Source organism: Teleopsis dalmanni, chromosome X, assembly GCF_002237135.1.
Source record: "Teleopsis dalmanni isolate 2A chromosome X, ASM223713v2, whole genome shotgun sequence".
NCBI classification, from domain to species: Eukaryota; Metazoa; Arthropoda; class Insecta; order Diptera; family Diopsidae; genus Teleopsis; species Teleopsis dalmanni.
Window position 1 is genome coordinate 64,634,060 of NC_051848.1, and position 11,052 is coordinate 64,645,111.

Consider the following 11,052-nt stretch of genomic DNA (forward strand, 5'->3'; position numbering starts at 1 on the left):
CTGTCAACGCTCAGGCACCATATTCGCCAGATCTAGATCCGTGCGACTTTTTCCTGTTCCCGAAACTCAAAAAAGTCCCTTTCTGGTAAGCGTTTTGAGTCGATTAAATCGGTAAAAGAGAATTCGCTGAAGGAACTAAAAGCCATACCTGCACGGGCCTACGAAAAGTGTATGGAAGATTGGGTTAAGCGTTGGCGTATGTATATCGCTTCAGAAGGAGCATATTTTCAAAGAGATTAAATAAATTTGGAATAAAATTTTAATTTGTGTGTTTTATTTACAAAATCCGAGTACTTTTTGAGCAGAAGGTATGTCGATTCAGCTATGGGTATATTAAAATATATACGTATATATATAAATTTTTTTTAATTAACCGCATTCAATTATTATACTTATTATTATTATTGTTAATTATTATTTTCAATTATAATATTAATTATTATTTTTAATTATAGTATTAATTATTATGATTATTTATTATTATTAATAATTATCATTAATTATTATTTTTAATGATTATTATTAATATTAATTATTATTCTATGTTATGATTGTTCTTTTTAGCTATTATTATTAATTATTATTATTATATTATATTATTATTATTTTTGTTAATTGTTATTGTTAATTACATATTATATTAATTGTTATTATTAATTTTATTATTATTAGTTATTGTTCATTCTTGTTCACTACTATTCAATATTGGTAATTTTTATTATTAATTATTATATTAATTACTATTATTAATTATGAGTGTTATTTATTGATTTTAATTATTATTATTAATTGTAGTTATTATTATTATTAGTTGTTATTAATTGTAATTAGTAATTACACTTATTTATTATTGTTATTAATTTTTGTTATTAAATATTATTATTAATTATTTTTATTATTAATTTTTGTTACAATTTATAATTAAAAATTATTACTGAAAAAAGTAAATTACTGAATATTTAGTAAAATACATTTAAAACCGTATTGAGCACTTATAAAGGCTTCCGTATTACGAAAAAGCATATCTTATCTCCATCCCATGTGACGTTATCGCTTCTTTGAAAAAATTTCTAATCAACGATGAGATTTCTTTATATTCCATTGTAATTACTTGTTGTGATATAAAAATATGTGTAATTCTAATAAAATCTATATCTAAATCTATATCTGAAAAAATTCTTTCGTTTTTTTGATTACTAAAATTATTTCAAATATTTCTCTTGGCTAAGAACAACTGCAGAAAAATGAATGAATGAATAAGACTCAACTACTTCAGGGAATTTATGTGGTTCTCAATTTTTTTTCCAATTTCTTTTATAAAATTTGGTCTTTAGGTGTCTAAACATTTATATTTACAAAATCCATTTTACAATATCCTGGCAGATTTCTGTGCATCCAAAATTGAAGCTGTTGTAATTTTGACTATGGCCACAACACATGTGTAAAATATTTGTATATCTGTTCTGCACTGCGGGTTAAATTCACTATAAGAGTACGACTAACTAGTAATCCAATTTATATGAAAGTTTATTGGAAAAACTCCAAAAATGTGAAAATTAAAACAAAATAATTGAAAAAAGAAAACCTTGTTTTTCAAACGAATTTTTCTTTAGCAAGAAATGGTTAAAAATTGAGAATGGATAAAAAATAGTCTGTAGGCCATTTAGTGAATAAAATCATCCGTTATCCTTTGTGCTCTTATCGCAAGGGCAAATGGAAATAATCAAAAAAAAAAAAAAGGTAAAAGATAAATAAAGCCTCAAAAATATAACTGCTCTGAAGTTCCGTACGTATTTAGCAATTTTTATCGGAAAGAACGAAAATTGTTTCCCGGAACTTTGAAAATTTGTAAACGAATTTTAATTTACTTCATTTCACTTTTGCGGTATTGAAGCATAGTTAGTAATCAAAACCATATGAGATACTCAATTTTTCTACAAAATGAATTGAAATGTAAATGTATCTCTACTAACAAAACTATTTTCAACACAGAACAAATGCAATCACAAATAACACACATAACCTGACAAAACCACAAGAATTGGGTTTCTTGTATGTACAATATTGACTTGAACTTACAAGGATATAGGTAAAAATAATTACCTTGCCATGATATTGTATAGGTTAAAATAAATATAACTTGCATTAATACGTATAGTGAGTTAGTTGCTTTCAGTAGTGAATTACCAGACTGGAAACGAATCTGGGAAATCGTTTTAAGACTCTGGTTCTGATCAGATGTTATGCTCTGAAGCGTTTTAAAAAGAACACGTCGTTTTGTGGCGAATAATTAAACCATAACTGATGCTGACAAAAATTTTGGACCCGGATTTTTTATTTTATATATGTATCCCTCTTTCTTATTCTCATCTCCCAGTGAAGCATAGGGCCTCTATCTTCTTTTTATATCAGATTCTGTTATTTGATTCTGGGCATATATCACTCCAGGAATAATTGGTTTCTCTTAGTTCTTCATAAGTTGTCCTCTTCCAAGTTTTAGATGGCGCTCCAGGTCGTCGGCTGCTTTGAGGATTCCATCTCAGAGCTTGGCGTGCAATGTTTCCATAGGGTCTGTGGAGATTGTGGCTTACCCAGGGCTATTTACGTCTTCTTATCTCAACAGTAGCAGATAATTGATCCGTAACGGTTTGTAGGTTTGTGTTTGTGATGCAGTTGGGCCACCATATTTCTAATATTTGTCGTTAACATTTGTTCACAAAGCTTTGTATTTTTGTATTAATCTCTTTTGTTCTTTTGCAAGTCTCACAAGCCTAGAATAGCATAGACTTTACATTGAAATTGTAAATGCGGTAATATATGTATTTTATTTTGTTATTTTTTTTACTTAATTCTATATTTTATTTCATATGTAAATTAAGTATTAAAGTTATCAAATATTGATCGTATCAGAAAACGTAATAAGTCTCAGATAAAAGTGTTCTAAGTGGTTTCTATCAAAATAACAACTATATACATGCTTCATCTAAGTTTAGGAAGCGCTGTAGGTTCCATATGAAGAGCATAAAGTTATATCATGGTCAGAATTTTATAAAAGTATCACTTTGGTTGCGAGAACGGAATAGTACAAGATTTAGTTCTACATTTTTAGTAAGGATATTTATTATTGTACGTGTCAGATCTGGCACTAATAATCGCTTCAATTTTGTGTTAATGGTATATTATGTTACATATTATGTATATTACAATTTTTTCAAAAAACATTATTTTGGTTCAAATCCATATTGAATTCATACTCTATACTATATTTTGTAGTACATGTCTACCGGCGCTAGAGAAAAAGATACCAAAATATCTGTTGTGCCTATGTCCAGGTTTTTTCAGTACCAGCCTTACGCTTTTGGCTGCTCCCTTTCTAAACACACTCAACAATATTTAGCAGTGACCAGATACTTAATTTTATCATTGTTTCTGACTGGTTCTTACATAACCATTCTTCAACCCAGTATTCCGGTGAATTGTGGAATCAAAATCGCTTTTTTTAAGCCTAAATATGTGTTTGCTGATGGATTACTATAAATTATAGCACATGACAGAAGTAATTTATACTTCTGTCCGATGTTAAAGTCAATGATTTTCAATTTAAGTGGAATTCGTGCCTTCTTGAATTCAAAGTGGTTCTTTCGTGTCCAATTTCTTTAATAACTTGTGGTATTTAACCTACTTCACTGAGTTTTATTTCTACATTTAACATAAGTTGTCCACCAAAATTTACTTATAATATCGTTTGGCTTGATGTGTGTATTTGCCAGTTGTCAGTTGTCATATATTTTTAATCCAATAATTATTTTTAAATGTGAAAACTTCAATTTTGTTATAGTTTTTTTACGTAAATATTGCAAAAGTGTATTAGTTTAGTTCGATGCATTTTTGTGATTCAACCCATTTGAGAACTGCAGTTATAAAGAGAAAAGTGATATAACTTATATAAGAAAAAAATTAGAAAATTGTGTCGGTCTCGGCACAAACCAATTGTGTTGAATCAATTGGGATTAAACATTCCCAATATCAACATCGAGTGTATATAATTTCTATGTATCTCACAATTCACAACGCTACATACATTAAAATTTTGTGCTTTTCTGTTGCTTTGGAAGTTCCCTTATATGTTCTCTGATTATTTGGGTTGCTGTATTTTTATGAAATTGTATAATGAATGAACCTGCCAACAAATATATAGCAAAGAAAATAAACTGACAGAATATATGGTACATGCAAACCAGCCTTCTTATATGTCACAAAGACCAAAGTATTCATATGACAGTTATATAAACGTTTACATAGAAGTTTGAAGTTTCAGTAGAAATTGAGAGTAGAATGAGTAACTTTAAACTCAACTATGTACAATAATAAGAAGAATATTAATAACTACAGAAGTTGGTAGCAGTGGCTTTCGCATTACCAACTCCCACGTAAAAATATACACTTTTACTGAGAATTATATGCTGGTGTGCTGTGGCGTATGAGTAACAATTAATAAGAATATTACTTAAATTAGAATTTTTAAATTTAGTCGGAAGACAGAGTTGTTAATTTGGTTTCTTCTTCTTCAACAATATGAAATTTTTTAGCATAGCACTAATCGCACTTATAACATTTGTAATTGTAATGTTTATACAGCACATTAACCCCTTCATCGCTCACACGGAACGACAAAATGGTCAAGTACCATATTTCAGAAACAAACCTAAAGCCGCACATAGTCTGACCTGAGCTTTGTTTCCTGTTCAACGTTAACACCAATAAAATCCTGGTATTAGTGTTCAACCTTAGGAGTTCTACCAACTGGCAAACACCCGCGAGTAACGCTAAGGTCAATAATCCTATTCCCTAAACCTTAAGAACTGTTGATGACAAAATAAGATATTCTAGGCATACCCCAATAATATATATAGTCACTACATAATGTATTAAATAAAAAATCAATATTAAAATAAAAATTAAATTAAATTAAATTAAATTAAATTAAATTAAATTAAAAATTATATATTAAATACTAAATATTAAATACTAAAAGTCTTATCTGTCCATACAAACGTCCGTACAAAATGGATTTGAAACCTACGAACTCCTTTTCGGGAGCTAAAAATTTTAGTCCTCTAACAGTTAAAAATGTTGAAAATGATGATACGACGTCTTGGGTCTTTAGGTCTTGCGTCTAACTATGAAAATACGTTGTTTAGTCAGTGAAAATGTTTTTATTGTTTTTTGAAGTATTCTCGATGATGATTGATACATTTTCTCATACGATTGAACAAATTTTCGAAATAGTTTAGCTACTCTGAAGTTCGTATCTTCAAAACTAGGGTTTTGAATATCTCAACGGCCTGTTCGGGCACAGAGAAACGCTCACAACGTATTTTTTTTCTCGATGTTTGGGAACAAGTAGAAGTCATTGGGTGCAAAGTCGGGACATTAAGGTGGATTATCCATTAATTCGAAGTTTTAAGTGCTCAAAAACTATTTTGTTTGAGCTGATGTGTGGGAGCTTGCACTATTGTGGTGGAGAATGACCTTCCTTCGACGGTTGTGTGCCACAAAGGTAGCCGATGCATATTAGTTTTCAGATTTGATAAATTGATGTTGTTTCTTATTGGAAGTAAAAAAATGAAATAAAATTAAAACAGATACTCCAAAATAAGATTTTTTAAGAAAATAATCTTAATCAAGTAGGCATCAAATGTGGAATAAAAACAGAATTAAAATTAATTATAATTTAGAACAAACTAAATAACAGCCAAAGAAAAGCGTTAAATAATATCAATTAACTCTGAATAGAATAATTTGGGTAATTAAAGTACACTGTAGTTTAATTTGTTTAAGTTGTAGTACATCAAATTAAACCTGAGCTATTGTCTGCCCTGTGTGTAATACAGGGAAACTCAAAGATATTTGCGATTTTATGGGTAGATGATGCCTAATAATTAAAGAATGTTGGTAATTATACTTTCGAAAATCAAGCTTAAAGGAAAATCTTGCTATTTTATTTAGTATTTTATTCAAAAAGTACACTTGCATATAAAAAAGTGATAATTAGCAACGAAAACCAACCGCAATAGGATTAAAACAATATTTTAAGATTATTATTATTTTATAATTATAAGTGTTATATACTTTTTGAAACTCATTACTAATTAGTATTTAATAATAATTACTAACTATTTTATTTATAAATGATTTTATTTATTTACTATGTAGTCAAGCAACTCTAAATACAAAACGCATTACCTCTTCGGTTGTTAGTAATATACTGACTCCTTTATTTTCATGATACACATCAGTTGAACTTGACAAACTAGAGTTGCCATGTACATTTTCTTATGTGTAATATTACAATGATAAACTAATTACTAAACTTATGAACTAAACACTTATACTAAATACTTACTCTAAATACTATATACTACTACAACTATTAGATTAAAATTTCAAATTCTTAGATTTTTAAAAAAATTTCGTGTAAGATTTTATGAATTGTATATATGTATATATATATAATAATAATAAAACTATTAGCATAAGTGTGCGGTCAGAATAAGGAATAAGGAATGGAATGCAGAACTAAAGTTTATTAAAAGAAATTAATATTCAATTAATTACTTTGAATTTAACAGTTTCCTCTTATTATAGAATATTTAAACTAAAAGAGAATTATAAATTGCTATTTATTGTATTATATAATACATTATAGCACTATTAAACTCATGTGATTGTCATATTTACTTCAAAGCAGTAGTGAAAAGTTCGGAAACCATATGGACATTCTTATTAAGGCTTAGTTTTTCCCACTGTTTTGATGAATTCGCTCAACTCCAAAAGATTTAAGATGTAAGAAATTATATCTAATCGCTTTCACAAAGAGCTAAACTAATGGGTTGTCTTTTAGTGTGTCAGATCAGCGTTTTGGGTGAAGATTTGATAACGTCTCTAAATATAAAAATTGTTATATAATGATCAGAGTAGGACGAAATTTAAAAATGTCAGTCACATAATTGAAAAAGATGAGCAATTTATAATTTAAAAACAAATTTCAATTGTCATGTCTTTATTAAGTTCTGTACGCGAATTTATTAAATTATTTAAAAAAAAGTGAAAACTTGACAAATATTGACTGTGTTTTAATTGAAAGAAAATATATAGCACCACATGTTTTCGAATTACAACACCCGAGCTTGTGATATTCTTCAAACCAGTTTTTAAAGTCATGCCTTGAAAGGGATTAACTAGCATTATAAAAAAATAAAATTAATAAGTGGCTGGAAAGAACAGTTTTGGAAAAACTGGGATAATACAATTGCCTACAGATAAGCAAAAGAACTCATGCCATCCGACTTGTCACAAGGTTTCTCACTTGGCATTGCGGAGTTAAGAAGCATCTATGAATGGAAGGTATTTCTAGAAACGATAGCTACAGACTTTGTTGCGAAGAAAAGGAAATAGCAGAACACATTTTGTGATATTGTGATAGTCTTGCCAGACTGAGACTTCATTGCTTATCCAGTACATCTCTCCAAAGGACATAATGGCGTTCCTAACTGCTAAACGTTTATGGAACTAAAATGGATATGTCACAGTAATCCTCAAAGGATGCAGAGGCTTGGTGAAAAGTTCTCAACTTGTCTTAAAATCTAATCTAATCTAATACCATTCAATACTTAAGTATAAATTTAATATTTTTTTTCAAATAAACAAAAATTAATTTAAATAATTTAAATTTAAGAGTTGTTGAAATATTGACCTTTACTTGGGGGAAAATTTTTCTTGTAAATTTTTTTTTATTAAACAAAGCATATTTTTTGTTGGAAAAACAGCTCAGTCAGATCAGTCAGAAAAGGGGCCCCCAAGATTTTTGATCTTCTTCTGGTTAAAGATGGGCACAAAATGACACATGAGATGGAACACAGTTTCCTCCTCGTCCTCAGAGCCATCCGAATTTGTTTTAATTTTGTTAAAAACAGTTCATATGAGCTATATATGATGAAGTCCATTACTTTTAATCATAATTAAGGTTTTATTAATTTTTATGTGCAAAATTTCATATCCTTACTTTATAGACTAAAAAATTATTTTTTGTGTTATACAAATGAATGTATTTATTTATTTCGTTGAGTGATCCGACTACGTGAAAAGTTTGTTTTTTTTTTTTGTTTGTTGTTTTTGCGGAGTAGGAATGCCTACGTACTGACCACAATCCGGCGACCCGGAAAGTGAGTGTCCGACTGGCACGGACTAAATTACATTCGTAATACATTCGCATTCGTAAAGACCTTGTCCTATCCCTATCGTTTAAGACTTTCATGGGTGTGACTTGCATTCAGGCCGCTACTGCTGCATGACATTAACCTTGCCCTTCATCTTGGTGTGGTATATTTGTTTACTCCAGCTGTCTTCTGTCAAGGTCTACTTTTTTCAATCTCAAGATCTTCTCAGCAAACATTTTTACGCGATCCCAGTTTGTTTTGTTTTCGGTCATTTTTTTCTGTCACCGTCCTTGGAGAGAAAATACCAACTTGTCCTGCTAGTGCTTCTCGTTCGGGCAACCACTTATTGCACTCAAAGAATGTGTGTTCTGCGGTTTCATCCTCAGCGCCGCAATATATACAATTTGGTGACTCTACTTTGTGCATAGAAAAGTTTATAGTTAAATTACTTGAAATGAATATAGTTAAATGGATTTCTTTCAATGTGTGATTCGACTATTTCACCGCACTAGAAACATCTTTGCAAGCCGAGGTCTACTTGCTAAAATTCTTATTTTTTGCAAAAGTGTGATTAATTTGAATATTTGACTAATTAAATAACAATTTTTAAGTGAACTGTAATGTATCCTCCTTTTTCATGTCCCCAATTAAAGTTCTTCTACAATTTCCAAAATTCCTTTTATTATTCTGTGCCTCTCCCTGTCGGATTGTTCACTTTTCCATTATATGCACGGTGCGTAACGTTCGCATATTAGATTGTTTTCAAAGAGCCTTCCGACAGGTGTGGAATGGCTCCTTAATATTTAGTTAGTGTCACTTTTTGAGTGAATTAAAATACTAAAAGTTTCCTTCATCATATAAATGTGTGTGCACTTAAAACGCTTATCGTTATTACTCATTTGTATATACAAGTCCTCATACAAAAAGGTCTGTTCAGAAGTTTAAATTTTATAAATAAAGTATCTATACAAATGCACACGTTGACGTAGCGTAAAATGTGAAAAGTTTTAAATTAAAATATAATTAAATATAAAAATATTTAACTAATTTATGATAGAAACGCGAGAAAAAGTTTATTTGATAACTGCAAACAAATTATATTTAATTAAAGTTGGTACATATTATTATACAAATAATTGTGAATAACAATTTATATTAAAATTTTTTATAACAATGACGATATCTCTACTAAAGATAGCATCTAATTAAAATTATAGTATAATAGAATATTATATTAAAACATATACAGATTTAGACAATGAAATTTATTTCCTGTACACACCCGAGGACCTTATACGAGTAGTATGGAATGAAGTTTATTTATAATATGTACTGACATGCACGGTATGAAAAAAGGCTCCATCTGCAAAAACTTTAAGTTTAAAAATCGTCAATGTTTCCGTTTGTTAGTTTGTCACTATTGTTCTCAGTTCATAGTTTGGCTTAAGGGATAATTATAGAAACAAAATTAGACATCAAATCAAATGATGTTCAAAAAACTATTCAGATTTTTCTGTAGAAACTTTTTTCTGGTATACTCTTCTTTTACGCTCTATATCTCCGTAGTGCTGAAAAACACTTTTTAACAAAAGGAATAGCTTTCGACCTCATCATCTCACATTTCGCTGAAAAATTTCTTTTTATGAGTTCATTTAATAAAATACATAAACTCGTATATTTTAGGAAAAAATTAAAAATAATAGAGGCTAATTTGTAGCATCTGTTTTCGAAGCGACTTCAAATAAAATCTTTTTTAAATATAAAAAAAATTAAAATTGTTTATATTTAGGTTTTATATTCTTTCTTAGTGATTTAGATTAATTATTAGATTTTACTTAAAAACTGAAACTTTTAAAATGATCAGATTTTTAAAACTCGTCGAAAATATTAATTGATCACGGAACTCTTATCGAACGCATGCGTACGATATATCCGATGATAATTTTTATTTTTATTTTCATTCTCTATTTTTATTATGTATTTTAATTTTATTTTATTTTATTTTTATATTATTTTATTTTTATTTTCTTTTATTTTTATTTTATTTTATTTTATTTATTTTATTTTATATTATTTTATTTTATTTAATTTTATTTTATTTTATTTTATTTTATTTTATTTTATTTTATTTTTATATTATTTTATTTTTATTTCATTTTATTTTATTTTTATTTTATTTTATTTTATTTTATTTTATTTTATTTTATTTTATTTTATTTTATTTTTCTCAGCATTACGTTCCTAGATTAGGTTCTATACATAAGAAAGAACAAATCATACAATAAAAAATGCCTCTACGAACAGAATAGTATTGAAATTTAACAATTGAAAATAAAATTATAATTAATTTATTAATTCAATTATTATACAGCTGATTTATGATTTCGTTCTAATATAAACACAGCAAGTAAAATTGTTAATAAAAACTTTCACAGCAAAAGTAACAAAACTCCAGAAAAATATGCGAACAAAAAAGTCAAGTACGGCTTTGGAACAGTTGGTTAAGGTGCGCTGATTCTGAGCTTCACATTTGGCAGGATCCGAGTTCGATTCCTGGTACTTGCAGTCTCAAAAATAATTATATACGAATAATTAAATACAAAAATTATTTCCAAGACCACTGATGAAGGGTATTTGGCAATACTCGAAATAGCTGTATGGTCAGCCAAAAATTCAATTAATTAAAATAATATAAAAAATAAATTTTTGTTGTTGTATTTCACCACTGTTCGAAAAAACCTCATAATTATTTACTAAATAACTATATCATTTTTATTTATTTTTATTATGTTTAATTTAACTTTATATTTAATTATTATTTAATCTTCTATTT